This window comes from Mesoplodon bidens (assembly GCF_964165515.1).
Source record: "Mesoplodon bidens genome assembly, contig: HAP1_SCAFFOLD_323, whole genome shotgun sequence".
NCBI classification, from domain to species: Eukaryota; Metazoa; Chordata; class Mammalia; order Artiodactyla; family Ziphiidae; genus Mesoplodon; species Mesoplodon bidens.
Window position 1 is genome coordinate 151,767 of NW_027672653.1, and position 26,241 is coordinate 178,007.

Here is a 26,241-nt window from a genome sequence, read left to right on the forward strand (position 1 = left end):
GTTTTGTTAATAGCTCACTTAAAATAAAAGGCTATGAAGGGTAAATGGGCAGTCTCATCTTTTTTTCTCATTACAGAAAACCAATTTTAACATTATTATGATTTTTTATTTTTATTTTGTGTGCGGGACACGGGCCTCTCACCATCGTGGCCCCTCCCGTTGCGGAGCACAGGCTCCTGACGCGGAGTCCCAGAGGCCATGCATGGCCCACGGTCCCAACCGCTCCCCGGCATGTGGGATCCTCCTGGACCGGGGCACGAACCCGTGTCCCCTGCATCGGCAGTCGGACTGTCAACCACTGCGCCACCAGGGAAGCCCCACTGAATCTTGTTAAAAGTTGCCACTCGACTGATTATTTAAAAATGCTAAAATAGGGGCTTTTACTTTCAAAGAAACTACTTAGGCTGAAAAATATTGCTCGCTCTTTTAAAGAAATGTAGAAGCCCTTCACCGTTGCTACCTAGTTTATATTTTCATAGCAGAGAGAGCTGAAGCTTATCTTTTCAAATATTTAGCACTGTAAGTCATGTTATATGATCCCAGAAAAATTTGTAATGTTTAGCGTTTGTTTATCAATCAGTAACTTCCCATGTGACTCCCGTGGTGCACCAGCAGCACGAAGGGCCCCTGTGACTTACGGTGGAAGCAGTCGCTGTGATAGCAATATGAGAGATGGATATGGAGGAGGTCCGGAAGGTTACTCCAGCAGGCAAAGTAATACTTATCCAAGGGGTCGAAAGCGTAGAAGACAGGAACAATGAGGGTTTCCACCCTCTGTGAATAGGGAGTACCTTGCTCCCCGTGACTCATACAGTAGCTCAGTTTGTGGGGCTTCCAGACGAGGTTATGCGGGAAGCCAATCTGAAAGAGAGGGCCGAAGCAGATATTAAAAATTAACACTCAGTCATGCACCAAATGTTCGTTACAAAGGAAAAGTTTAAGTTGTTTTCCTTAATTGATGCTTGAACACTACTAAAAGAAAAATGTTGGTTTGGGGGGAAGAGGCATATATTAACTTTTCCTCTAGGAAGTTTCAGACAAAGGGGAAACATGGAATTATTCAGAGGACTTTCATGTTGTTAATGTTAATTGAAAAGTAGAAGTCGTGTTTCAAATGTTCAAAATTTTCAGAGTAAAAAAATTTCGTGAAATATGTTTTGTTGATGATACTGCTGAGTTAAACAAGCATAAAACTTTTGTTTGGAGGGTGAATTGTGCTGTTTGCCTAAACTTTTCCTTTGTACGTGAATGTATTCAAAATTAAGCAATGTGTTATTTCTCCATCGCAAGCTGTGACTGTTTTCCAGTTAGGCTAAAGAAATTACATGTTCCTTTTTGAAAGCTTGTAAACATGTAAAAGGTTTGAGAAGTCTCCAAAAAGGCTGAGAAACAATGCTTGCATTATTAGTGAAAGTCGATGTGTCTTTATCCCTTTAAAGCCATAGTATAGATGAAAGGAAAATTGAGACAGGTGACTGTAAAGAGTTTAAGAAATCTTGAGGTTAAGTATCTATTTTCTGATCCATATTCAAGTGGCAGATGACCAACGTGGGAATAATGGTTATAAAACCAATTTTCCACTCAATGTAAATGGAACCAGTTAACTTTTCTGCGTATATATATCTTAGTGAAAGTTAGTACCCCTAGATTTTAAGACATTGGGAAACATTTTAAGTAATACTGATTTTAACTTAAAAATTCTCGAAGAAAAGAGGCAATTAGTAATAATGGTAAAAGAGACTGAATTTAGTTAAAAATTTATGCTATTCCCCTGTAAGGTGATTAACGTTTTGCACATTACCTAGTTAAGTCATTTTATAACTACAATAATTCTTCACCACTTAGAAATACTTCTGACTATCAATGTGAGTCATCATCTGATAGTTCTTACACACTACTTTGCTCATAAAGGATGGAATAAAAACTGAGAGGTTTCTATACAGTTAAACCTACTATTTTTCGGTCCTCTGGTTGCAGCCTTGTATTTCAAAACATTACCCAGGTGTCCTCCAGGTGAGGGATGCTCTCTTGCGCTCCCGCTTCCTCCTCTTCCATTTCCTCCTCTTCTATTTCCTCCTCTTCGATTTCTTCCTCTTCCATGTCTCGGATTTCTCAGATGGCCCCTGTTTCTTGCAGGAGGTTGTGGTCTCTGTGTTCCACCGCTTTCCAAAGATCGTTGGTTGGCTTGCTCTACTTTAATTGCCTTTCCATCCAAAGACTAAACAGATTAAGTATAACATTAATAACATCACATCAAATTTATTTACCACTGCACTAGTCCAAGATCAGTCTTTTTTCCCCAAAGCAAACATTTTCTTCTGAAATGATTGTGTCCTTCACCATGCCAGATAAATGAGACTTAATGAGTAACTGCCTTTCATTAAGTCATCCAACACAAAGTGTACGTATTGGCAATTAGAGCTCCCTGAAATGTCCTCTGGTATTAAAAGAAGATTAATACCTCTCACTTATCATGAGAGAATATACCCTTTTATTTTCTATAATGGAGAACTAAACTCACTTCCTTTCTCTACTTCTACCATTCAAAGTTTTCAGTGTCCCAAGGGTATATAAAAGTATACGTGTCATTTAAAAAATAAAATGATTCAGTTATTTATTCAAAATGGTTATTCCTACTTTAATTGTTTTTAGCATTTCTTAAATATTAAGGGAAAGAAAATTTTCCAACATGATTGTTCTTCTGTATTTACTTCTAATAATTTCCTTGATTTTTTTTTTTTTAAATAGAGCACTTATTTGGTCCTTAACATTTCTTGCCTTATTCAATTGTTTGAACATGTCCCCCAAGAGTAACTTCTTATAGTGGTACTTCATATTCTTATGTTTCAGAAATGCTTACACTTCTTAATCTTCCAACAACTTCCTACATTAACCTTCTATAGATGCCAATGTGATTTTTGAAAACATAATCCAAATCATCATATAATTGCTCTAAGTAAAACACTCTAGCTGTTTCATGTTATCCTTGGAAAACAATTTTAAATGCTGAATTCCTACTAAGACTTCTGGTGGATATGGATGGGCCCTGGCCCAATACAAACAGCCTCAAGAGCCATGTGCTCCCATGTTAGTGCCTCCTTTTCTGTTTCTGGGTCCAAAATATTTCCCACAGACTTAGGAATGGCTGCCTCCCTTCCAACATTCAGGATTTAACATTCTTAGATGTATATGTATAGAAAACCACTCCCCTTAAGCTCTAATGAAATAACCTACTTTATTTTCCTTAATATTTTTCATATGAAATTGTATTTATTTTTACTTGTACGTTTCTCATCTTTCACCCTCGAACACAAGTGTCCAAGAAAATAGGCATTTTGTATTACCCACAACCATTAATCAATTGCTAAAGCAATGCCTTGCAATAAAATATCTGTTGAATAAAGAATTGAAGAATAATGTCTACACGGACTACACGTTCTTGTGCTTGAAAACAAACAAATAATGGGGGTCTACTATCCTTCATGACACAAATTTACCTCTGCACCCAAAATAAAATCATGAGTCAAGATCAACTTTTAGGTACTACCATACCTTAAAATATGAAAGTAAAGTAAAAGGGTCAACATGTGCCAAGTGCCTGCAGCATACCAGAAACCAAGCTATAGGACAAAGGGAATTAATGTATGTGTTCCCCACTATGAGAACTGAGATGCACTGAAGGTACTTTTAACAATGAACAATTCACAGGATGATGCATGTAAAAAGATATTACCTGCAACATAAAATGGGAAAAATATTACCTACAATATAAAAAAATTCTTTGAGCAAAGATGCAATTAAAAGTACAGTTGTAAGGGACACATGATTATTTGTAACAGTGACACAAGGAAGAGTGACTCTGAAGTACAAAAAAGTCGAGACTTCAAAATGACAGTACGGGATATCGGGGAGAGCTCTACAGGCTAAAACTCATTTACTTTTACATTTGAATGCTAAAACAGGTTTAAAATATATTGTTAAAGCTCATGTTAATGTCAATCTCCTTCCAACCGGACAATCCAATACGTACGTGACAAAATGGAGAGTGAAGGCTTATATGGCATCATGTTACTTTAAAAAATTAGAAAAAAAAATCTTGAAATAGTAATAAATGGAGAACACAAAATATTATTAAAGTCTCTTACTTTTCCATTCATATCTTGGACAGCATCCTTTGCATCTGCAGGATTCTCAAAAGTAATAAAAGCAAAGCCTCTAGACTTGTTTTTTTTTCTGATCCTTCATCAACATAACTGTAATATACATATATATTTTTAATTTAAATTTCACATAAAATTGAACGTTTCATATTTTCAAAATAATCCATCCTTTGACACTTTCTCATAAGGCCTCCTTAATTTCATGTTATGGACACAGTGCAGTAACAGCCTCCCGGAAGTTACTTAAAAACAAAACAAACACCAAAAACAAATAAAGCAAAAAAACCCTTTCCATTTTATATCATTTCTAGTAGTTTAAAAAGAGAGTCAATAATTTCAACCATTCTACAACTAGCATATCTCATCCCATTTCATGTCCTATGACCCCAGTATGTTTAAAAAGCCCTGGGACTTCCCTGGTGGTCCAGTGGATAAGACTCCACGTTCCCAATGAAGGGGACACGGGCCTGATCCGTCGTCAGGCAACTAAGATCCACATGCCGCATGCCACTGTGCGTGGGCTTGATCCCTGGTCAGGTAAGTAAAACCCAGCATGCTGCAAAGCGTGGCTGGGGTGAAGAAAGAAACGCTGCTTTTTTCCCTTCTCAGTAGTAGGAGCCCCTAAGTTGTACAATTTCCCTCATTGCCCAGTGCTTTCCTAATAAAAAACAGAAACTTTAAAAAAAAGTGCTCATGTGTTACAAATAGAAAAAGCACTTTAACTTAGCTGTTCAATGGTGTGTGTTTAATACACATTTGCCTCAGACATATATATATACATATATATATATATATATGTATATATATAGGTTCTAAAAATTACCTTCCATAATGTGACCATATTTCCCAAATACCACTTCAAGAGAATTTTCATTGGTGTCAGCATGGAGGCCTCCTATGAACAGTTTCCCAGCCTGATCTGCTTCCGCCATTTTTCTGTAAGTAATTAAAAATATATCTTTATACATATAGCAAAAAGTAAATTATAAGCAAAAACTATTACACCTGTTTATAACTCAACTGAAGTACCCTATATCAGTGAAAATATTTGCCGTTTCTTACTTAAAAGAGAGGAAACTTGTAACACAAAGCAAAACAAGCACTGGCGTAACAAATGCTCCATTCTTTATAGATATCTTACAAAAACCTGTATGTAAAAACTAGATTAGAAGGCAACTGTAAATTAGTTTACCTGCAGGGTTCAAGGCTTCTTTTCCAAAACACAACAAAAAAATAAGCAATAATAAATGGTCCTGGATTCTACACATCTAACAGTTAATATGTTTTATGAACTGTGCAGAATATACCTTAAACATATTTTTAAATTTTTCACATCTACTCACATTTTTCTTGTCTATGCATCAAATAATGTTTAAAATAATGTTTTCCCACAAACTTTAAAAGTGGTAAGTCATAAAAGCAAAGGAGGGAGTTACTTCCTTTATTGAGGAAAATGTAAACTGTGTTTACTTAGATCGAGAGACTTTAAGAAACACTGGTCAAAAGAGAGTACCATTCTTTATATGCCAAATTAAATCAGACGCTTTTTGTCAAGTGAATCAACATTTTGACATTTGATAACTAAAATTACAAGTTTTAAATCATTTAAGTTAAAATAGCTATCTTGCTTGTATTGCTCAGTACCTCTGCTTTCACACAGAAAACCCGAGGAAACAAAAAAGAAAAAAGAAAAACTGCACGAGAGGGCTTCCCTGGTGGCGCAGTGGTTGACAGTCCGCCTGCCTACCCAGGGGACACGGGTTCGGCACCGCTCCGGGAGGAGCCCACCAGCCGCGGAGCGGCTGGGCCCGTGAGCCATGGCCGCTGGGCCTGCGCGTCTGGAGCCTCTGGGTACCGAGCCCGTGCTCCGCGGTGGGAGGGGCCACAGCAGTGAGAGGCCCGCATACCGCAAAAAACAAAAGTGCAAGCGGAACAAACTGGCGCCCGGCATACGCTCCACTACCCGCATGTGAGAGTAAACAGCAAAGAGGGTACGCCGCTAATCACACTTAAGTTATCTACTCAATATTCCCTCCCGCAGCATTTCAAACCTAGCTCCACCCCCACCCCCAACTTCGCAATTCACGGACCAACTCCAGGAACTTCACTGGCTTTTCATCGCTGCCTTGGCAACTGATTCTCCAGGAGAACAAACAGTAAACGTACTTACTGTTCAAGAACAACTGATAGACTTCTCGAGACACTGTCTATTCAGACATAGTTATACAAACACCACTTACTCGGCTCTTATCTCTTACAGAAAAAGCCTGAGAGAAAAATCAACATCTGAATTACCATGCTTTCTCTGGTAACAGGAGAACATATAGGTCTCAACTCTTTCTCCTGAGGTATAAATTATTCTCTCCTCCCTAAAATGCCGAATTTCTTACCTTATTTTGTCCTCCTCTTCAGAAGTCCTCCTTCCGCGTCTCTTCAGACGACCGTTAACTAAACTAAGGCTCGAGAGCAAGCGCTCTACTTCTAGAAAGAGGCTAAGGAACCAGATGTAGCGGTAGGTGGGGGAAGGGATGAGCCGCAGGGGAGGTAGGGAAGATGGAAGATGTGGAGGTAGGGGAGGGGTGAACAGAGAAACTCGCGGGAGAACTCGCGGGAGAAACTCTAAAGAAAACTGCAACAGCAGAATGTGTTCTCTACTTTTTACTGCATACTTTTCCCAGTTGCTTTAATTTAATCAATATAAAGGAGAAGGGCTTCCCAGGTGGCGCAGTGGTTGAGAGTCCGCCTGCCCATGCAGGGGATGCGGGTTCGTGCCCCGGTCCGGGAGGATCCCACATGCCCCTGAGCTGCTGGGCCCCTGAGCCATGGCCGCTGAGCCTGCTCGTCTGAAGCTTGTGCTCCACAACGGGAGAGGCCACAACGGTGAGATGCCCGCGTACCGTAAAAAAAAAAAAAAAGGAAAACGCATTTTGGGCTAATAACGTGAAGCTCCAGGTAATCAGTAGGGAGAGTTCAGGGATTTCTTGATAGATGTAAAATGGGGAGGACCAGATCATGAAGCATTTTGCTTGCTATGCAGATATGCTACTTACTTAATTTTTTTAGTGGAACTGTTAGAATAATCTGAAACAGAAATATGAATGTCTAGAAGATATAATGCGTATAGTGATTTAATATGATACGAAGTCAGGCAGACAGAAAATAATCTAAACTTCAAAATTTAGTAGTTATATGAAACTGGGTAAGCTACCTAAACTCTTAAATTTACCCAGTCTACGAAAACAAGATGATAAAGAATTATCAGATAGGGTTATTGTGAGGTTAAATGATGTACTGAGCACATTGAGCACAACGCCGAAAACATAATTCAGGGTTCAAAACAAAAGTGTGAAAATATTGTCATTACTTTTATATTAAGTGGGAGCCTGAGGTTAATTTGTAATCCTGCCTTTTTTAGAGACTGGTCCAAATCATGAAACTGTTTTGGTTTTTGGTTTTTTCTTTTTGCGGTATGCCGGCCTCTCACCGTTGTGGCCCCTCCCATTGCAAAGCACAGGCTCCAGAAGCCAGTCTCAGCGGCCATGGCTCACGGGCCCAACCGCTCCGCGGCATGTGGGATCCTCCCGGACCGGGGCACGAACCCGTGTCCCCTGCATCGGCAGCCGGACTCTCAACCACTGGGCCACTAGGGAAGCCCAGATCTGTGGTGTTAATGCTTTGCATTGGTAATGTCTTAATCGTATATTAACCATTATTGAGCACTTGAGAAAACTATGCAATGAAAAGTGTTCATGTAAACACCAGTTGATCAGTTGATGGTGATCAGTTAGTATTTCTTGGGACACTTTCCATAGTCTAGATAGAAAACAGCTGTATGCATTATACACAAGCTGATCTTTAAATCAGGCAAAGTTATAACTGTTCCCTAATTCAGGGGTTTTATGGTTTCTACCTAATATGTAGGCCAACCGGCAGCTTCCAAGCAAGTCTACTGGAAGGGACAAGTTCAGTATATAGTAGGAAATCAAAGAATTGTTAGTATTTCAATAATGATTGTTTAATATTTTAATCCTCTGCCTGACAGGAAAGAAACAAGAGAGGAAAAACAATTGATATTAAATCTCAGATGGTGTCTGAGGAAATCCTCTTATAGAGGTTTGGATATCACTCATTCATGAACAAAATTCAATCTGGATGTTAAGCATGTTTTTCAGTGACTGCAATGCAATTAAAGGACTGTGAGGTTAAGATTACTGTAATTGCTACAGCAGGCGAGTAGCTAGATATGAGCAGAGTAATGGAAGAGGGGCCAGGTGGCAGGAAATCAAGCACCTGGTAAAGAGCAGAGGTCCATGGGCCGACAAAGAAAAACAGGAACCTCCAGACTGACAGGAAACTGCACATTTTCGGTGGTAAGTGTCCTGAAGGCAGACAAAGAGAGATGAGGAAAGACAGGAATCTCCTACTTCCAAATGTAACCTGTTGCTCATTATGCTCTCCTTACAATAAAATTAGCCTTGCAGACAAGCAGCACACACCATGCAGTGAGGCCATGACACTTCTGATTAAGCTAAATAAGGACAAAAATCCCTTCTGGAGCTGCAAAGAAACAGGGAATTTGACCCCCAAACTCCTGCTTCCCCAATGAGTATGCCACCCCTTCCTTTGTATGCCCCTCATAACTGGCTTGCCAATGGAACCCAGGGCAGCAGCTCCTCACCTAACTGCCTGCTCTCCCTGAGGGCATATTCTTGCTTAAATAAATCCTCACTTTACTTGCTTAACGGCCTGTCTCATGCCCAAGTCTTGGCATGAAGAGCAAGAAGCTTCAATTCACTGGGAACACAATGAGTATTTTTACACACGAGGAAGAAAGGAACAAACACATTTCTCTTAAAAACTAGTGGAGTAATACAGGTTTTCTGTTAATAGCAAAGACTGGGTTACATAAGAAGCCGTGAAATTGAGAAAAACCATGACTTGCTTTACTGTTCTGGAACCAAACCCACAGTATCCCTGTATTTTGAAGATCACCCAACTGTTAAACACTTAAGAGTTTTATGGGTTTTTCATGAACAGGTACTCAGGAAAAAGTAAACGGTTCAGTTTTGGGTTCGAAACTTCGTTTGCTTTATCCTTCCTTTTAAGGATTTGACTCATCAATCTGATATGTTAGATACTAAAAGCAAACCTTTCATGCCCCGTAGGATTTTATGAAATACAGTACTTTAAGGCCAGCCAAGAAAATTAAACATAAAATTCTGTGGTCATTGAGACATCCTCCCTCCCTCCCTAATATCTGCATTACACATTAACCAGAGTTCCTCAAAGACAGATTGCCTTCCTGATCATAAAGGTCAATTATTTTACCTTCCTCTGACACTTAGGCTGTAACTTCTTAAAAAGAATACTGTTCTTTCCCAGCTCTGTACTGGGATCATGTTGACTTGCTGCTCACTTTGTACCTGCTTACCCAGACTACGTATCCCTGCTGATCTTCATGTAAAATATCTGTATGTCACTTTGATGTGATATACTGTCCTTTCTCTTCAAAATGAATGTAACCGTGCCTTTGACTTCTAACAGGTAGAACAGTCCTCAGAACTTTCTGAGTCTGTCTCCTGAGTTATAATCCTCAGTTTGGCTCAAATAATACTCTCCTTCCCCTGAACTTCATTTTTGCTGTTCCTTTAAAAGGAAATTGCAGATTTCTGTACTAGTTTTGCAGATTCCAATTTGGCTTAAAGTTTTTACACTCCAGTTTCTTCCCAAATTGTAAGCATTACTCATTAAATGTCACCTGAAGTCACTGACAAAAAACCCTTAACCCTCCAGATAACTCTATACTTATGAGTATATTACGAAACCCTTTGTGTTACATCAAGCACACCAACATAAAGTTAAAATCAGTATTACTTAAAATGTTTCCCAATGTCTTAAAATCTAGGGGTACTAACTTTCACTAAGATATATATACTCAGAAAAGTTAACTGGTTCCATTTACATTGAGTGGAAAATTGGTTTTATAACCATTATTCCCACGTTGGTCATCTGCCACTTGAATATGGATCAGAAAATAGATACTTAACCTCAAGATTTCTTAAACTCTTTACAGTCACCTGTCTCAATTTTCCTTTCATCTATACTATGGCTTTAAAGGGATAAAGACACATCGACTTTCACTAATAATGCAAGCATTGTTTCTCAGCCTTTTTGGAGACTTCTCAAACCTTTTACATGTTTACAAGCTTTCAAAAAGGAACATGTAATTTCTTTAGCCTAACTGGAAAACAGTCACAGCTTGCGATGGAGAAATAACACATTGCTTAATTTTGAATACATTCACGTACAAAGGAAAAGTTTAGGCAAACAGCACAATTCACCCTCCAAACAAAAGTTTTATGCTTGTTTAACTCAGCAGTATCATCAACAAAACATATTTCACGAAATTTTTTTACTCTGAAAATTTTGAACATTTGAAACACGACTTCTACTTTTCAATTAACATTAACAACATGAAAGTCCTCTGAATAATTCCATGTTTCCCCTTTGTCTGAAACTTCCTAGAGGAAAAGTTAATATATGCCTCTTCCCCCCAAACCAACATTTTTCTTTTAGTAGTGTTCAAGCATCAATTAAGGAAAACAACTTAAACTTTTCCTTTGTAACGAACATTTGGTGCATGACTGAGTGTTAATTTTTAATATCTGCTTCGGCCCTCTCTTTCAGATTGGCTTCCCGCATAACCTCGTCTGGAAGCCCCACAAACTGAGCTACTGTATGAGTCACGGGGAGCAAGGTACTCCCTATTCACAGAGGGTGGAAACCCTCATTGTTCCTGTCTTCTACGCTTTCGACCCCTTGGATAAGTATTACTTTGCCTGCTGGAGTAACCTTCCGGACCTCCTCCATATCCATCTCTCATATTGCTATCACAGCGACTGCTTCCACCGTAAGTCACAGGGGCCCTTCGTGCTGCTGGTGCACCACGGGAGTCACATGGGAAGTTACTGATTGATAAACAAACGCTAAACATTACAAATTTTTCTGGGATCATATAACATGACTTACAGTGCTAAATGCTTGAAAAGATAAGCTTCAGCTCTCTCTGCTATGAAAATATAAACTAGGTAGCAACGGTGAAGGGCTTCTACATTTCTTTAAAAGAGCGAGCAATATTTTTCAGCCTAAGTAGTTTCTTTGAAAGTAAAAGCCCCTATTTTAGCATTTTTAAATAATCAGTCGAGTGGCAACTTTTAACAAGATTCAGTGGGGCTTCCCTGGTGGCGCAGTGGTTGACAGTCCGACTGCCGATGCAGGGGACACGGGTTCGTGCCCCGGTCCAGGAGGATCCCACATGCCGGGGAGCGGTTGGGACCGTGGGCCATGCATGGCCTCTGGGACTCCGCGTCAGGAGCCTGTGCTCCGCAACGGGAGGGGCCACGATGGTGAGAGGCCCGTGTCCCGCACACAAAATAAAAATAAAAAATCATAATAATGTTAAAATTGGTTTTCTGTAATGAGAAAAAAAGATGAGACTGCCCATTTACCCTTCATAGCCTTTTATTTTAAGTGAGCTATTAACAAAACCATTCAAAGGTCTTTAACTTATCTAAAAGGACATGCTAAACATACTTTTACCTTTGAGGAACTGAAGTAAAAGTAGAGTAAACAACGATCTGGTTAAGTCTAATTCTATGATTTACAAGTTGTAACTGGACTCTTACCGTAACTCCCATATGAATCCCTGTAAAAGCTTCCACTTCAATATTCAGAATAATCTCTATCACGATTTCCACCATAGCCATCACGGTCACTGAATTGAAAAGAATGTCATAAATTATGTCATCAATTTAAATTATGTGTCACAATAACATAATTGAAACGAAGGTTTTTATTTGATATAAACACAACATTTTATATTACCTATGTCCTCTAGAGGGATGATCATTCCGAGAATTTGAATGTCCGTAATAACTGTGTGCATAGCGTCTACGTGGTGGAGTATAATCCTTGCTGGCTCAGGAGTGTGGATAATCTCTCCTTGAATAACTGAAATAAAGCAGCTACAATTTTAAATGCAACTTATCATATCCAGAATATTTAAGAACTCAAGACAGCAAAAAGACAAAAACTTTTAAATGGGCAAAGGACTTGAATATACTTTTGTTTAAAGGAGATATACAATGAGCAACAAGGACATGAAAACCTGCTCAACATATTTATTAGGGAAATGAAATTCAAACCCAAAATGAAATATCTACTTTGCACGTATCACACTGGCTATAATGAAAAATAGACCCATAGAATATATCAAGTGTTGGTGCAGATGCAGAGAAACAAACCAAGTATATGTGCATGGCAGAAATGGAAAATAGTACAGGCTCTGTGGCAAAGATTAGCAGTTTCTTAAAAAATGTAAAGAATTCCTCTATGTCCCAGGAATTCCACTCCTTAAGTATACATACACTCAAAAAGAATTGAAAACAGGTACCCAAATGCTTGTACAGGAGTATTCATGACAGCACCATGATGGGAATAACTCACACAGATGGATAAACAAACCATGTTAACCACACATATAATGGAATATTTAGTCAGCCAAAAAAAAGAAGGTCTGAAGTACTGATTCACGCTACAGCATGAATGATCCTTGAAAATATTTATGCTAAGGGAAAGCTGGATAATAAAGGTCACATATTGTTTGCTTCCATTAGTATGATATATTCAGGAGTAGATACATTCATAGATAAGGACACAGGTGGGTACCTACCGGGGACAAGGGGGGAGAAATTGGGTGTGACTGCTGATTAATTTTATTCTGGGGTAATGAAATGTTTTGGAACTGAACAGAGCTGGTGGTTGCATAACACTGTTAAGTGTGCTAAATGTTACTGAACTGTTCACTTTTAAATGTTCAATTTTGTGTTAGGTAAATTTCAACAAGAACAACAAAACGAACCATGACTTAATTCATATACTGTGCTTCCTATTACCTATCTTTAGTAGCATAACCACCATCTCTGTGACATATAGCCAACTCTCCGAAAAGAGACTGGCTCTCTACGAGGAGGACCTCCACAATTTTCTCTTCCATGTGATCCTGAACCTTGAATTTAAAAATGCTTATGTAAGTATCTCAGAATTGACAGTAATGTTTCAAAGAAAAATCCCAAAGTCTGATAGCCTTCCACTCTCCAAAATCATTTAAAAAAACTACCCCTTCTAAAATTCCATTTACGCACATTTTCGTTTCCCTTTCAATGGTACCACTGAACATTGTATTTTCTGACATCTCCCGTTCCCCATACAGTTGGCATAACCTTTAGATTACCAGCAGTAGGGAACACTTCTCAGACTTTGAGCAAAACATTGATTTTTGGTAACTACTGTCACATATTCAACCACCAAGTGGTCGGCTCTCTCCTTTAAGTGTACAACCTTAATTATGGACCTTGTATGAGGATAGCAATAGTGACTTCTCTTGTTTATTAGCAATAAAGGGCTCATTTGAAAAACACTGTACCGCTCCCAAAATATGAAACTATCTCCCATAAATAACGTTCTCTTCCTGTGTTAATTCTTATTCCTCATTCCTGGAGGTCACTAGGACCTTGTTTGTTCTCTTCTCTTGTTTGTTCACTAGGCTAACCATCTACTAATGGAAAGGGTAGGCTTCTTAGCTTCTGTTGTGTTTTGAAGTCAATATCGTGCTACATTTGGCTTCATTCATATTCTACACGTAAAAGGGCAATTTGATAATGGCTGTTTCAAGTCTCTACCATATTACGGATCAGAAAACAGTGCTAGAAAAGTTAAGAGCACAAACTACAGTTCATATGGCAAGTTTCAATTATTGTTTATAATAATTAATAAAACCAGCTAGCCAATATACATAGCTAAACTAGTCTACAGACCAGAACGTTCTCTCACAGGACATAGTTTTCATGAAAATTCTGATATTGAAACTATGTGATAAAGAAGCCTACTAACCAAAAAGTGTTAGCAGCAACTTAAATTAAGAGGAATTCTATAGCCAACATGGACTTACAAGCAATGTTTTCCCCACTGCAGTGCTAATCACCTACTACATCTATAATCAAAAACTGACAAGTTATTTCCCAACGACAAATCAATCAATAAATTAGTGATTGGTTAACATGTCCATATACTTCTCACTTTCCATTTTGCTTAAACATTCTGTTTAAAATAGCTCCCTTTCATTAATTAGAAACAACTGTCTCTGCATTATATAGCATTTACCTTGTCTTCCCACCCCCCTACTGCTTCGCCCTTGGCAACATCTCTTAGGAGGAGGACCTCCACTTCTGGAACATGGTCCTCTTTTAACTGGAAAGGCTCCCCGGGAAGAACTCGCCTTGGGACTAGGAGTGTGTCCACCACGACCTGTGTTTAAATGAAATCTTTTTAGTTAAGCAGAATCAACATTTTTTCATTGGGCAAGTTTCACTTATTGTTATAAATTTTCACTAAACAATTACTCCAGTCTTCAGCTTTCCTATCTGTCTAAACCAATATGATTGTTTCCTCATATGACACATAAGTCAGTAGAGTTCAAAGACTTACCGTAAAAGTCAGTTTGGAAAATCTAGGAAAAAAACTGAAGAACCACTGGTATGAAAGTGCCCTGGGGAGAAGAGAGAGAGTACAGAAAAACCTGGATAAATTAAATGTAAAACTGAATTTTTCATCATTTTAGGAGGAAGATGATAAGTTATTAGTTATATAACTCTGGTGTCAAGGAAGCTTTTGAAAAACACAACATCCTAGGTATAAATCAAAGCATTAAAAATAAAAATGATGAATAAAAAATGCATTACCTAAAAGTTAAGTGTATACATACAAATAACTCCCTTTGCCGGAGAATATCTGCTTATAACTTTACACTTGGTCCAGTATCCCTAGTTCTGCATCCATGGATTCAACCAACCTTGGATCACGTAGTGATCTTATATGTATTTATTGAAAAACAAAATCTGCTTGTAAGTTGATCAACAGTTCAGGCCTGTGTTATTCACAGATCAACTCTTAATGTTCATTTCTCAGTCAAAAGGGCTATGTTCTGTTCAATTTTAATAGTATTTAAGAAATGCACACTAAATACTGAAAACTGATGTGTTACCTTTCGAACCAGAAAGGTGTTTAGATGTATTCCAATTCCCCGGTAGTGCCACAGGCAAGAAAAAATGAGTACTCTTACACATGGCAGAATATGAACTGGTCAACTTTTCTCAAGCTCAAGATAGTGGGAAAAGAACAAAACTGTGTTATCTTAAAATGGGCACACCCTCTAACTGAACTTTCAAAAAACATTTCCTAAAATTCACACATGGAATTAGCACAAAAAGAAACTAAACGTTTTATTTCTGAAGACTGGTTCTGGTTAATAGATGAAGCAGAGGTTGTTAAATATATGGAAGTTTTTGAAATGCAAAGTGCTTTTCCTCCTTTTCTTACTAAGTAGAAAACTTCTCTGAAAAAAATCCAAAAAAAGGCATTTTCAACGACTTCCTCCTCTAATACACACACAAAGAAAACATACATATTTCTGAAGCAGAGCTTTTTACTCTTTTCCTGGGTCAAAGACACCTTTTAGAATCTAAAGCTCTATTTATTTCCCTAAGGTATTTTCCCAAATGCAAACCACAGACCCAGGTAGAAAAGCCTCATATCAAAATGACAATGGAGATTTGCTTAGATGTCTGAACACATATACTTAAGACAAATACTGCAAGGTGAAACCTAAAATATGAAGTGTTTCGCCCTGAATTGTGGATATTCTGAGTGACTTTTATTTTCTGTTGTGGAGTTTTCAAGATTCTCTAGTATTTTTATGATGCAATAAGGCTACTCTCAGAATAAAATTAACCAATGTATTTTTAATAGATTATGAATGGATCATTGATTTAAACTCATATCAAGTTATTGGTCCTAAAGTGAAAACTTCAAATGTATGATCGACAATAGGAAACTCGGTAGAAAAGTTCTCGAAGAAAAGAGGCAATTAGTAATAGTGGTAAAAGAGACTGAATTTAGTTTAAAATTTATGCTATTCCCCTGTAAGGTGATTAACGTTTTGCACATTATCTAGTTAAGTCATTTTATAACCAGAATAATTCTTCACCACTTTGAAATACTTCTGACTATCAATGTGATTCATCATCTGATAGTTCTTACACACTACTTTGCTCATAAAGGATGGAATAAAAACTGAGAGGTTTCTATACCGTTAAACCTACTATTTTTTGGTCCTCTGGTTGCAGCCTTGTATCTGAAAACATTACCCAGGTGTCCTCCAGGTGAGGGATGCTCTCTTGTGCTCCCACTTCCTCCTCTTCCATTTCCACCTCTTCGATTTCTTCCTCTTCCATGTCTCGGATTTCTCAGATGGCCCCTGTTTCTTGCAGGAGGTTGTGGTCTCTGTGTACCACCGCTTTCAAAAGATGGTTTGTTGGTTTGCTCTACCTTAATTGCCTTTCCATCCAAAGACTAAACAGATTAAGTATAACATTAATAACATCACATCAAATTTATTTACTACTGCTCTAGTTCAAGATCAGTCTTTTTTCCCCAAAGCAAACATTTTCTTCTGAAATGATTGTGTCCTTCACCATGCCAGATAAATGAGACTTAATGAGTAACTGCCTTTCATTAAGTCATCCAACATAAAGTGTACGTATTGGCAATTAGAGCTCCCTGAAATGTCCTCTGGTATTAAAAGAAGATTAATACCTCTCACTTATCATGAGAGAATATACCCTTTTATTTTCTATAATGGAGAACTAAACTCACTTCCTTTCTCTACTTCTACCATTCAAAGTTTTCAGTGTCCCTAGGGTATATAAAAGTATACGTGTCATTTAAAAAATAAAATGATTCAGTTGTTCATTCAAAATGGTTATTCCTACTCTAATCTTTTTTAGCATTTATTAAATATTAAGAGAAAGAACATTTTCCAACATGATTGTCCTTCTGTATTTACTTCTAATAATTTCCTTGATTTTTTTTTAAATAGAGCACTTATTTGGTCCTTAACATTTCTTGCCTTATTCAATTGTTTAAACATGTCCCCCAAGAGTACCTTCTTATAATAGTACTTCATATTCTTATGTTTAAGACATGCTTACACTTCTTAATCTTCCAACAGCTTCCTACATTAACCTTCTATAGATGCCAATGTGATTTTTGAAAACATAATTCAAATCATCATATAATTGCTCTAAGTAAAACACTCTAGCTGTTTCATGTTATCCTTGGAAAACAATTTTAAATGCTGAATTCCTACTAAGACTTCTGGTGGATATGGATGGGCCCTGGCCCAATACAAACAGCCTCAACAGCCATGTGCTCCCACGTTAGGGCCTCCTTTTCTGTTTCTGGGTCCAAAATATTTCCCATACACTTATGAATGGCTGCCTCCCTCCCAACATTCAGGATTTAACATTCTTAGATGTATATGTATAGAAATCCACTCCCCTTAAGCTCTAATGAAATTACCTACTTTATTTTCCTTAATATTTTTGCATATGAAATTGTATTTAGTTTTACTTGTACGTTTCTCATCTTTCACCCTAGAACACAAGTGTCCAAGAAAATAGGTATTTTGTAGTACCCACAACCATTAATCAATTGCTAAAGCAATGCCTGGCAATAAAATATCTGTTGAATAAAGAATTGAAGAATAATGTCTACACAGACTACACGTTCTTGTGCCTGAAAACAAACCAAAAATGGGGGTCAACTATCCTTCATGACACAAATTTACCTCTGCACCCAAAATATAATCATGAGTGAAGATCAACTTTTAGGTACTACCATACCTTAAAATATGAAAGTAAAGTAAAAGGGTCAACATGTGCCAAGTGCCTGCAGCATACCAGAAACCAAGCTATAGGAAAAAGGGAATTAATGTATGTGTTCCCCACTATGAGAACTGAGATGCACTGAAGGTACTTTTAACAATGAACAATTCACAGGATGATGCATGTAAAAAGATATTACCTGCAACATAAAATGGGAAAAATATTACCTACAATATAAAAAAATTCTTTGAGCAAAGATGCAATTAAAAGTACAGTTTTAAGGGTGAAATGATTATTTGTAACATTGACACAAGAAAGAGTGACTCTGAAGTACAAAAAAGTCGAGACTTAAAAATAACAGTATGGGATATTGGGGAGAGCTCTACAGGCTAAAACTTATTTACTTTTACATTTGAATGCTAAAACAGGTTTAAAATATATTGTTAAAGCTAATGTTAATGTCAATCTCTTTCCAACCAGACAATCCAGTACTTATGTGACAAAAAGGAGAGTGAAGGCTTATATGGCATCATGTTACTTTAAAAAACTAGAAAAAAAATCTAGACATAGTAACAAATGGAGGACACAAAATATTATTAAAAGGCTCTTACTTTTCCATTCATATCTTGGATAGCATCCTTTGCATCTGCAGGATTCTCAAAAGTAATAAAAGCAAAGCCTCTAGACTTGTTTTTTTTCTGATCCTTTATCAACATAACTGTAATATACATAAATATTTTTAATTTAAATTTCACATAAAATTGAACGTTTCATATTTTCAAAATAATCAATCCTTTGACACTTTCTCATAAGGCCTCCTTAATTTCATGTTATGGACACAGTGCAGTAACAGCCTCCCGGAAGTTACTTAAAAACAAAACAAAAACCAAAAACAAATAAAGCAAAAAAACCCTTTCCATTTTATATCATTTCTAGTAGTTTAAAAAGAGAGTCAATAATTTCAACCATTCTACAACTAGCATATCTCATCCCATTTCATGTCCTATGACCCCAGTATGTTTAAAAAGCCCTGGGACTTCCCTGGTGGTCCAGTGGATAAGACTCCACGTTCCCAATGAAGGGGACACGGGCCTGATCCCTCGTCAGGCAACTAAGATCCACATGCCGCATGCCACTGTGCGTGGGCTTGATCCCTGGTCAGGTAAGTAAAACCCAGCATGCTGCAAAGCGTGGCTGGGGTGAAGAAAGAAACGCTGCTTTTTTCCCTTCTCAGTAGTAGGAGCCCCTAAGTTGTACAATTTCCCTCATTGCCCAGTGCTTTCCTAATAAAAAACAGAAACTTAAAAAAAAAGTGCTCATGTGTTACAAATAGAGAAAGCACTTTAACTTAGCTGTTCAATTGTGTGTGTTTAGTACACATTTGCCTCGAACATATATATATATATAAATATATATGTGTGTGTGTGTGTGTGTGTGTGTGTGTGTGTGTATGTATATATATAGGTTCTAAAAATTACCTTCCATAATGTGACCATATTTCCCAAATACCACTTCAAGAGAATTTTCACTGGTGTCAGCATGGAGGCCTCCTATGAACAGTTTCCCAGCCTGGTCTGCTTCCGCCATTTTTCTGTAAGTAATTAAAAATATATCTTTATACATATAGCAAAAAGTAAATTATAAGCAAAAACTATTACACCTGTTTATAACTCAACTGAAGTACCCTATATCAGTGAAAATATTTGCCGTTTCTTACTTAAAAGAGAGGAAACTTGTAACACAAAGCAAAACAAGCACTGGCGTAACAAATGCTCCATTCTTTATAGATATCTTACAAAAACCTGTATGTAAAAACTAGATTAGAAGGCAACTGTAAATTAGTTTACCTGCAGGGTTCAAGGCTTCTTTTCCAAAACACAACAAAAAAATAAGCAATAATAAATGGTCCTGGATTCTACACATCTAACAGTTAATATGTTTTATGAACTGTGCAGAATATACCTTAAACATATTTTTAAATTTTTCACATCTACTCACATTTTTCTTGTCTATGCATCAAATAATGTTTAAAATAATGTTTTCCCACAAACTTTAAAAGTGGTAAGTCATAAAAGCAAAGGAGGGAGTTACTTCCTTTATTGAGGAAAATGTAAACTGTGTTTACTTAGATCGAGAGACTTTAAGAAACACTGGTCAAAAGAGAGTACCATTCTTTATATGCCAAATTAAATCAGACGCTTTTTGTCAAGTGAATCAACATTTTGACATTTGATAACTAAAATTACAAGTTTTAAATCATTTAAGTTAAAATAGCTATCTTGCTTGTATTGCTCATTACCTCTGCTTTCACACAGAAAACCCGAGGAAACAAAAAAGAAAAAAGAAAAACTGCACGAGAGGGCTTCCCTGGTGGCGCAGTGGTTGACAGTCCGCCTGCCTACCCAGGGGACACGGGTTCGGCACCGCTCCGGGAGGAGCCCACCAGCCGCGGAGCGGCTGGGCCCGTGAGCCATGGCCGCTGGGCCTGCGCGTCTGGAGCCTCTGGGTACCGAGCCCGTGCTCCGCGGTGGGAGGGGCCACAGCAGTGAGAGGCCCGCATACCGCAAAAAACAAAAGTGCAAGCGGAACAAACTGGCGCCCGGCATACGCTCCACTACCGGCATGTGAGAGTAAACAGCAAAGAGGGTACGCCGCTAATCACACTTAAGTTATCTACTCAATATTCCCTCCCGCAGCATTTCAAACCTAGCTCCACCCCCACCCCCAACTTCGCAATTCACGGACCAACTCCAGGAACTTCACTGGCTTTTCATCGCTGCCTTGGCAACTGATTCTCCAGGAGAACAAACAGTAAACGTACTTACTGTTCAAGAACAACTGATAGACTTCTCGAGACACTGTCTATTCAGACATAGTTATACAAACACCACTTACTCGGCTCTTATCTCTTACAGAAAAAGCCTGAGAGAAAAATCAAAATCTGAATTACCATGCTTTCTCTGGTAACAGGAGAACATATAGGTCTCAACTCTTTCTCCTGAGGTATAAATTATTCTCTCCGCCCTAAAATGCCGAATTTCTTACCTTATTTTGTCCTCCTCTTCAGAAGTCCTCCTTCCGCGTCTCTTCAGACGACCGTTAACTAAACTAAGGCTCGAGAGCAAGCGCTCTACTTCTAGAAAGAGGCTAAGGAACCAGATGTAGCGGTAGGTGGGGGAAGGGATGAGCCGCAGGGGAGGTAGGGAAGATGGAAGATGTGGAGGTAGGGGAGGGGTGAACAGAGAAACTCGCGGGAGAACTCGCGGGAGAAACTCTAAAGAAAACTGCAACAGCAGAATGTGTTCTCTACTTTTTACTGCATACTTTTCCCAGTTGCTTTAATTTAATCAATATAAAGGAGAAGGGCTTCCCAGGTGGCGCAGTGGTTGAGAGTCCGCCTGCCCATGCAGGGGACGCGGGTTCGTGCCCCGGTCCGGGAGGATCCCACATGCCCCTGAGCTGCTGGGCCCCTGAGCCATGGCCGCTGAGCCTGCTCGTCTGAAGCTTGTGCTCCACAACGGGAGAGGCCACAACGGTGAGATGCCCGCGTACCGTAAAAAAAAAAAAAAGGAAAACGCATTTTGGGCTAATAACGTGAAGCTCCAGGTAATCAGTAGGGAGAGTTCAGGGATTTCTTGATAGATGTAAAATGGGGAGGACCAGGTCATGAAGCATTTTGCTTGCTATGCAGATATGCTACTTACTTAATTTTTTTAGTGGAACTGTTAGAATAATCTGAAACAGAAATATGAATGTCTAGAAGATATAATGCGTATAGTGATTTAATATGATACGAAGTCAGGCAGACAGAAAATAATCTAAACTTCAAAATTTAGTAGTTATATGAAACTGGGTAAGCTACCTAAACTCTTAAATTTACCCAGTCTACGAAAACAAGATGATAAAGAATTATCAGATAGGGTTATTGTGAGGTTAAATGATGTACTGAGCACATTGAGCACAACGCCGAAAACATAATTCAGGGTTCAAAACAAAAGTGTGAAAATATTGTCATTACTTTTATATTAAGTGGGAGCCTGAGGTTAATTTGTAATCCTGCCTTTTTTAGAGACTGGTCCAAATCATGAAACTGTTTTGGTTTTTGGTTTTTTCTTTTTGCGGTATGCCGGCCTCTCACCGTTGTGGCCCCTCCCATTGCAAAGCACAGGCTCCAGAAGCCAGTCTCAGCGGCCATGGCTCACGGGCCCAACCGCTCCGCGGCATGTGGGATCCTCCCGGACCGGGGCACGAACCCGTGTCCCCTGCATCGGCAGCCGGACTCTCAACCACTGGGCCACTAGGGAAGCCCAGATCTGTGGTGTTAATGCTTTGCATTGGTAGTGTCTTAATCGTATATTAACCATTATTGAGCACTTGAGAAAACTATGCAATGAAAAGTGTTCATGTAAACACCAGTTGATCAGTTGATGGTGATCAGTTAGTATTTCTTGGGACACTTTCCATAGTCTAGATAGAAAACAGCTGTATGCATTATACAAAAGCTGATCTTTAAATCAGGCAAAGTTATAACTGTTCCCTAATTCAGGGGTTTTATGGTTTCTACCTAATATGTAGGCCAACCGGCAGCTTCCAAGCAAGTCTACTGGAAGGGACAAGTTCAGTATATAGTAGGAAATCAAAGAATTGTTAGTATTTCAATAATGATTGTTTAATATTTTAATCCTCTGCCTGACAGGAAAGAAACACGAGAGGAAAAACAATTGATATTAAATCTCAGATGGTGTCTGAGGAAATCCTCTTATAGAGGTTTGGATATCACTCATTCATGAACAAAATTCAATCTGGATGTTAAGCATGTTTTTCAGTGACTGCAATGCAATTAAAGGACTGTGAGGTTAAGATTACTGTAATTGCTACAGCAGGCGAGTAGCTAGATATGAGCAGAGTAATGGAAGAGGGGCCAGGTGGCAGGAAATCAAGCACCTGGTAAAGAGCAGAGGTCCATGGGCCGACAAAGAAAAACAGGAACCTCCAGACTGACAGGAAACTGCACATTTTCGGTGGTAAGTGTCCTGAAGGCAGACAAAGAGAGATGAGGAAAGACAGGAATCTCCTACTTCCAAATGTAACCTGTTGCTCATTATGCTCTCCTTACAATAAAATTAGCCTTGCAGACAAGCAGCACACACCATGCAGTGAGGCCATGACACTTCTGATTAAGCTAAATAAGGACAAAAATCCCTTCTGGAGCTGCAAAGAAACAGGGAATTTGACCCCCAAACTCCTGCTTCCCCAATGAGTATGCCACCCCTTCCTTTGTATGCCCCTCATAACTGGCTTGCCAATGGAACCCAGGGCAGCAGCTCCTCACCTAACTGCCTGCTCTCCCTGAGGGCATATTCTTGCTTAAATAAATCCTCACTTTACTTGCTTAACGGCCTGTCTCATGCCCAAGTCTTGGCATGAAGAGCAAGAAGCTTCAATTCACTGGGAACACAATGAGTATTTTTACACACGAGGAAGAAAGGAACAAACACATTTCTCTTAAAAACTAGTGGAGAAATACATGTTTTCTGTTAATAGCAAAGACTGGGTTACATAAGAAGCCGTGAAATTGAGAAAAACCATGACTTGCTTTACTGTTCTGGAACCAAACCCACAGTATCCCTGTATTTTGAAGATCACCCAACTGTTAAACACTTAAGAGTTTTATGGGTTTTTCATGAACAGGTACTCAGGAAAAAGTAAACGGTTCAGTTTTGGGTTCGAAACTTCGTTTGCTTTATCCTTCCTTTTAAGGATTTGACTCATCAATCTGATATGTTAGATACTAAAAGCAAACCTTTCATGCCCCGTAGGATTTTATGAAATACAGTACTTTAAGGCCAGCCAAGAAAATTAAACATAAAATTCTGTGGTCATTGAGACATCCTCCCTCCCTCCCTAATATCTGCATTACACATTAACCAGAGTTCCTCAAAGACAGATTGCCTTCCTGATCATAAAGGTCAATTATTTTACCTTCCTCTGACACTTAGGCTGTAACTTCTTAAAAAGAATACTGTTCTTTCCCAGCTCTGTACTGGGATCATGTTGACTTGCTGCTCACTTTGTACCTGCTTACCCAGACTACGTATCCCTGCTGATCTTCATGTAAAATATCTGTATGTCACTTTGATGTGATATACTGTCCTTTCTCTTCAAAATGAATGTAACCGTGCCTTTGACTTCTAACAGGTAGAACAGTCCTCAGAACTTTCTGAGTCTGTCTCCTGAGTTATAATCCTCAGTTTGGCTCAAATAATACTCTCCTTCCCCTGAACTTCATTTTTGCTGTTCCTTTAAAAGGAAATTGCAGATTTCTGTACTAGTTTTGCAGATTCCAATTTGGCTTAAAGTTTTTACACTCCAGTTTCTTCCCAAATTGTAAGCATTACTCATTAAATGTCACCTGAAGTCACTGACAAAAAACCCTTAACCCTCCAGATAACTCTATACTTATGAGTATATTACGAAACCCTTTGTGTTACATCAAGCACACCAACATAAAGTTAAAATCAGTATTACTTAAAATGTTTCCCAATGTCTTAAAATCTAGGGGTACTAACTTTCACTAAGATATATATACTCAGAAAAGTTAACTGGTTCCATTTACATTGAGTGGAAAATTGGTTTTATAACCATTATTCCCACGTTGGTCATCTGCCACTTGAATATGGATCAGAAAATAGATACTTAACCTCAAGATTTCTTAAACTCTTTACAGTCACCTGTCTCAATTTTCCTTTCATCTATACTATGGCTTTAAAGGGATAAAGACACATCGACTTTCACTAATAATGCAAGCATTGTTTCTCAGCCTTTTTGGAGACTTCTCAAACCTTTTACATGTTTACAAGCTTTCAAAAAGGAACATGTAATTTCTTTAGCCTAACTGGAAAACAGTCACAGCTTGCGATGGAGAAATAACACATTGCTTAATTTTGAATACATTCACGTACAAAGGAAAAGTTTAGGCAAACAGCACAATTCACCCTCCAAACAAAAGTTTTATGCTTGTTTAACTCAGCAGTATCATCAACAAAACATATTTCACGAAATTTTTTTACTCTGAAAATTTTGAACATTTGAAACACGACTTCTACTTTTCAATTAACATTAACAACATGAAAGTCCTCTGAATAATTCCATGTTTCCCCTTTGTCTGAAACTTCCTAGAGGAAAAGTTAATATATGCCTCTTCCCCCCAAACCAACATTTTTCTTTTAGTAGTGTTCAAGCATCAATTAAGGAAAACAACTTAAACTTTTCCTTTGTAACGAACATTTGGTGCATGACTGAGTGTTAATTTTTAATATCTGCTTCGGCCCTCTCTTTCAGATTGGCTTCCCGCATAACCTCGTCTGGAAGCCCCACAAACTGAGCTACTGTATGAGTCACGGGGAGCAAGGTACTCCCTATTCACAGAGGGTGGAAACCCTCATTGTTCCTGTCTTCTACGCTTTCGACCCCTTGGATAAGTATTACTTTGCCTGCTGGAGTAACCTTCCGGACCTCCTCCATATCCATCTCTCATATTGCTATCACAGCGACTGCTTCCACCGTAAGTCACAGGGGCCCTTCGTGCTGCTGGTGCACCACGGGAGTCACATGGGAAGTTACTGATTGATAAACAAACGCTAAACATTACAAATTTTTCTGGGATCATATAACATGACTTACAGTGCTAAATGCTTGAAAAGATAAGCTTCAGCTCTCTCTGCTATGAAAATATAAACTAGGTAGCAACGGTGAAGGGCTTCTACATTTCTTTAAAAGAGCGAGCAATATTTTTCAGCCTAAGTAGTTTCTTTGAAAGTAAAAGCCCCTATTTTAGCATTTTTAAATAATCAGTCGAGTGGCAACTTTTAACAAGATTCAGTGGGGCTTCCCTGGTGGCGCAGTGGTTGACAGTCCGACTGCCGATGCAGGGGACACGGGTTCGTGCCCCGGTCCAGGAGGATCCCACATGCCGGGGAGCGGTTGGGACCGTGGGCCATGCATGGCCTCTGGGACTCCGCGTCAGGAGCCTGTGCTCCGCAACGGGAGGGGCCACGATGGTGAGAGGCCCGTGTCCCGCACACAAAATAAAAATAAAAAATCATAATAATGTTAAAATTGGTTTTCTGTAATGAGAAAAAAAGATGAGACTGCCCATTTACCCTTCATAGCCTTTTATTTTAAGTGAGCTATTAACAAAACCATTCAAAGGTCTTTAACTTATCTAAAAGGACATGCTAAACATACTTTTACCTTTGAGGAACTGAAGTAAAAGTAGAGTAAACAACGATCTGGTTAAG